The sequence below is a fragment of the Homarus americanus genome, unplaced genomic scaffold (genome assembly GCF_018991925.1).
Source record: "Homarus americanus isolate GMGI-L3 unplaced genomic scaffold, GMGI_Hamer_2.0 scaffold13284, whole genome shotgun sequence".
Taxonomy (NCBI): Eukaryota; Metazoa; Arthropoda; class Malacostraca; order Decapoda; family Nephropidae; genus Homarus; species Homarus americanus.
Window position 1 is genome coordinate 83994 of NW_024750842.1, and position 6000 is coordinate 89993.

Sequence of the window (6000 nt, forward strand, 5' to 3'; positions counted from 1 at the left end):
CTTAAGTTTAGAATCACAAGAATATTAATTTATAGGTTAGGTTAGGACAGATCTACGTTGAGTTAGGTTGGATCTCTACGTTAGGTTGAGTTGGATCTTAGAATTGGGATTAGGTTAGGTTGGATCTACGTTAGGTTAAGTTGAGTTTAGATGAGACTTGGGAATCATTTAAATTTGGTTCCGTCACACTATAAGGTTACGAATCAACCCCCCCCTTCTCTCCCTCCTCCAGGCAATCCCGTCCGTGGTACATCATCCAACATCCCCCCCCCCCTGTGGTCCTCTACCGTGTGTAACATTGCCCTTAGGCTCTCCTGTGACTATTTCTATTTAATTAATTACTGACCAATACTGGTACCATACAAGTGTGTAAAGTTAGTTATGGAGCTTTAAATTACAGTGGCTTAGTGTGTTAATCTCTCTCTCTCTCTCTCTCTCTTAGTATAGCCTCCAAGTAATTTTGACGTAAATAAGTTAAGTTAATATTAAAATAGGTTAAGTAAGGTTAGATTAAATTAAACTAGGATAGGTTAGATTTGATTGGATTAAATTAAACTGGGTTAGGTTAAGCCAGATTAGATTAAATCAGGTTAAGTTAGGTTAGATTAAGTTAAGTTAGGTTAGGTTAAGGTATTACAAGGCGGCAACAGTAAGGAGCTGTAATTCCCCGCCGCCTGTGATCTTGAAGAGCCCTTGAGCCAGGTACCGTGAGTGATGAGGCTGTGTGGTGAGCCATCTACCTCACCTGGCACCCTTCACTCTCACCTCTCACCCTGGCACCCTTCACTCTCACCTCTCAACCTTAAGGTAGGATAAAATAAATATAAAAAAGGAGAATGAAAGAAGTAAAAGAATGAAGAATGAAAGAAGTATTCCAGTAAGTACTAAGCCTTCACTTCCCTACTTGTTCATATTGTAAAACTCAAGACGTCACAAGCACAGGTGTAGCCAGGTGTATGTCTCTCACTCAAGGTGTAGCCAGGTGTATCCCTCTCTCTCAAGGTGTAGCCAGGTGTATCTCACTCAAGGTGTAGCCAGGTGTATCTCTCACTGTTTTCATCTCACTATAATGACAACTAACATACACTGTGGTATCGTTGTATAAGCCCAGAACTTCTATACTATAGCTGATATACAAGCCCTTACGACTACTACTACTACTACTACTACTACGACAGACAATAGTATCTCCACTACTACAGTATCATGTCACTATACAACAGGTGTCGGGGCAAAAAATGATCATGTTACACTCTGCTACAAGACATTGGGCAATAAGTAGGTGTTTGGGCAATAAAACAAGTGTATAAACAAGAAGAAAGTAGATAAACAAAACACAATTATCTGGACAGCAAACAAGCACTACACAGCCGCTCCCACTAGGCTATATGACCAGACGATCAGCTCACCACACAAACATTAACCTCTTTCTGGCAGTTGTCTTAAAGGATAATGATAAAAATACACTGATAATAAAGACCAGTTTAGTTATTATCAAAGGTTAGGTTAGGTTGGGTATTGGGTTAGGCTTGGGTTAGGCTTGGTTTAGTTTAGTTTGGTTAGGTTAGGTTACTTCCGACAGAAAAAATAAATAAATACAAAAAATCCGTGTGTTTTCCCCGAGTAATATTATCTAACAATTCTTTAAAAAATAGATATAAATAAATCAAGTTATTCCCCATTGATAATAAAGTAAATTAAAAAAATATCCTACCGAAGCCTAGTACAAATTTACCCACAAGTGCTTGGCAGAACCAATGTATGGCATCACGATTTACACACGGACTTGCACATATTAACAGACTCTTACACAAATTACAATAAATTAAGCACAGTCTTACACAATTTCACAACTAGCAAGTATCTGGCGGTCACAAGGTAAAACTGCAGAGTCATTGGCCCCAAGAACGCATTTTCAGCCCCTGAGAATCGATAATGAACACACACACACAAGGACACACACACACACACACACACACACACACTTGCTTAAAATCCAATAAACACACAATCAATTAACAACTCAACCGAACCACAAACACATGATTTGGAATACTACATTAAACCTTTAAAATGTGAATAAGAGTCAAACAGAACCTACAAGACTTTTCAAACAGAACCTCAGAGCTAAAGGAATCACATCAGAACCCCGAATATGAAGAAAGGACCCTCCCCCCCCCTCCCCCCACAGAACCTAAGACGGGGGAAGGAATTCTTAAGTGGTCCTACAAGGCGTGGAATGCCGTTCTATAGTCACAGCGTCACAATCCGGTGTTACGCAAGAGATGTCCACACGTTATATAGTACTGTTGTGACGATAGTGGCAAGCCCCCCCCCCACACACACGTTACATCGTTAAAAGACACTATATTGTAACAGGTTCTTGAATACGTTCTTTATCAAGGCTCTAACATGTGAAATCTGTTATGAAATATTAATTCAGTGTGACATTTGTAAAGGAATTTTTCGATATTCAATAATACAGTTTATGGCTGATGTAACGGAATGTCTATGGAACAAAATACCTTCTATAACTGCTGTCAAGTCTGATGTCTTCAAGTAGTGTTTGTTTGTCATAGCTGTAATGTCTTAAATCTGTTACAATAATAATGTTTACAGATGATAACTATTATTGTTTCGTTATATTAAGTATCGCAAAATAAAAATTCATGTAATTTATCAAGTGTCAAAAATATCGCATGACAGCTGTCTGTAATACTCTGTAACTTACAAAATTTCGCTCACGAATGGCAGCTGTGACACCTTCATTTTCTCACAATATACAGTATATATTTATGACAGTCGTATGACACTACTTGGCATAAAATAACGTTCATATATGACAGCTGTGATGTGTCAATTCACCACAAAATCCGGTTGTCACCACAAAATTCCGGTTACGTCACTTGTAACGTCAAATATCACAAAATACACTTCACATAATAACAGACAGCCGTAATGCACTACGGACCTAAATAACACAATTACCCCTACCATGTAATGACAACTGTACCGCACTGTAATTAACACAAACTTCCTCTCATCAGCTGTAACGCCCGAGTATTACAAAGAGCACACACATATGTACACAATAACCTTTTGTAAATCACACAATAACATTCAACTACTACTACTGTATCGGTTATTAAATCACAAAATACAGTTAAGATTGCTGTTCAGTTTTCAATATGACAAACATATCGTCCATTTATGTCCACTATAACACCTTAAATGACAAAATAATCCTAGGTATATGTCAGTCGGTTTGTATGGTAAAACTAACCACTTCCGCTGATATAAAGATACCATTATATCTGACGTGCTGACATTATAATATATCACTAGTATTAACAATCTGAGCCAGCGGGGTGACCGAGTATAACACTGACATGAGACTGACGGTGACCTGTGACGGTAACATGAGACTGACGGTGACCTGTGACGGTGACGGTGACCTGTGACGGTGACCTGTGACGGTAACATGAGACTGACGGTGACCTGTGACGGTGACGGTGACCTGTGACGGTAACATGAGACTGACGGTGACCTGTGACGGTAACATGAGTGACGGTAACAAGACAGTGACGGTGACATGAGACAGTGACGGTAACATGAGTGACGGTAACAAGACAGTGACGGTGACACGAGACAGTGACGGTAACATGACGCTTGTTATGTCGTTTCCTTAAACTGCCGAGAAACGTGAAATTACGCCATTATTGTTTTGCACTTGACACTAATTGGCAATTAGCTTGGACTCAAATATTATCAGGTGACAGATTTTTTTTTTAATTTTGAAGAATATTGATCAAAATTTTATCTCTTTACAGAAAGATGTTTTATAATCACCAACAAGATGAATGTAAATAAAACGGTACTAGGAAAGGTGTTGAGTTACATACAGAATCATAATAAACACAAGTTACGTCTCCCCCTACCTCAGCAACTATGGAGAATCACATGGTATTTCACCTTTCATACCATCATATTCCTTCTACTATAAATATCACACACATACCGAGTCTCTCACATCACTCTTTATCTAACCACTAATGTTTTTCTTACCTTGATCAAGTGAAGGAGGAGAGCAGTAACGAGCGTAAACTTTAAAAAAACCACAGAGTATAATATTACAGAGTAGCGTCCTGAGCTGAGGCTGGGAGACGTTTAGTGCTTCTCGGGATGGGGGAGCTCTGCCAATTGGAAAACTTATCGTACGCTCACACACTTCTATCCACCGTAACTTCATTATTTCCACATATTCGGTATAATACTTGTTAATTAATACTACCTCATCGGAATATATAAATTATAAGTGGTGTATAAACGTATTTAGAAGTTACTTGGTAGTGGGAGTGTTATTTAAGCGTATCAGGATAAAACATCATATACCCGCCAGTCATAGCCATTCATGTCAACCTACCCAAACCATTTGTTACATTATGGGATTAGAAAATATAAATAGTGGAAAGGGCTTGCTGGTATCTTGGCATCCTTGCTTAAAATAGGAATCCATAAATTTCATATTACATCATTCTTTAAAAATACAAAAAAACAAAACTAGAGTCATAGATAACATGTACGACACTGTTTGGTAATTCATATTCCTTTTCATATTTTCACTAAATAATCGCTTAAAAACTCCACGTATTTTCTATATAAATTTCAGATATTTATTTACTTTACATTTGTCTTTCAATATTATCATAGCAAAATTAATTATTACGTTTAAATATACAGTTCTTTACTCACTAGGCTAAGCACACTCAAAATAAAGAAAAACCACCTGATTAAACATACCTTTAGAGAATGCACAGTCATCTTAAAACACTCACTTAAACTAGCCAAGTCCAGACACACTAAGCTAACTAGTAGTAGCTTAGACAACCACAGGTGAATAAATTACCATGTTGACCTCCACCTGCCCTCACATAACACTACTGCTCTTTACTATTTTATCTAATGGAGTTATTTTTTTAACACGTACGCCAAGTAGTGTGTGTGTGTCTCTGGTAAAAGTTTATATTTAGGTACAGCAAAAAGTTTGGATACTTTTACTGATACAAAAATAAATAAAATTACTATTACAAATATACAATAAGTATTAATATAATTAAGGTATATATAATAAAAGTTAAGGTACATATCAATTCAGCTCCAAATACAGGTACAGAATATTAATGTAAGATACAATATGTAATTTTTGCTGTAACTTAGTGAATGATTTGCGTTCATGTTAATATGAACGTTTTCAGATTTTTTTTAACACACACACACACACACACACACACACACACACACACACACACACACACACACACACACACACACACACACACACACACACACACACACACACACACACACACACACACACACACAGAATATTAACTTCACAAGTAAATAACAAAAGCGTAGTGAGTTCAACAAGTGACCAGGATAAAATATTACTTGGCATTCAACGCTAGAAATATCACGTCTTTATATATACCAACTCATCAAACTACCATCAACTGTAATTTTTTTATTTTGTTTATTTCATACCACATAGCAAAAACTTACACAAATAAACAAATAAAATGGAAATATATAACAAACTCGTGTGTAGGAGGGAACTGATCAGAGGCTGCATCAGAGAGAGAGGAATGTCGAACTATAGAAATATCCTTTTAAGCGTTAATTCTTTGTTAGGATTATAATATTAATATAGTTATACAGTAATTAATACTATCGTAATCTAGGTATGGTTTATCACTTTGTAGGAGGAATTATAGTTATTAGTTCAACCTGCCACCGCCACCGCTGGACCTGTTGTCCCTCCCACACACACACACACCAGAGAACAAGGTTAGGTTGTTTTTACCTATCCATTTCTCTTTATATGTAGGTTAGGTTAGGATCAGGTTTAAGTTAGGTTAGGTTAGGTTAGGGTAACTTGAAGGAGCGTATTAGCTACACAGTGTAAATGAAAAACAATCAATCTAACCTAACCTAACCCCA

General features: G+C 37.1%; 1 protein-coding gene across 8 annotated transcripts in view; it reads right to left on the reverse strand.

Moving 5' to 3' along the window:
* The window catches only part of LOC121854230 (hematopoietic prostaglandin D synthase-like), a 75874-nt gene extending 71682 nt beyond the window's left edge, over positions 1 to 4192 (reverse strand). For 4 of the 8 annotated variants that reach the window (XM_042348747.1, XM_042348740.1, XM_042348744.1 and 1 more), the window contains exon 1: positions 4066 to 4192. The gene's annotated coding sequence lies outside the window, so the exon portion shown is untranslated. The remainder of the gene's footprint in view (positions 1 to 4065) is intronic. The other 4 variants (XM_042348742.1, XM_042348746.1, XM_042348743.1 and 1 more) reach the window with 3 other exon arrangements.
* Positions 4193 to 6000: the final 1808 nt, after the last annotated feature.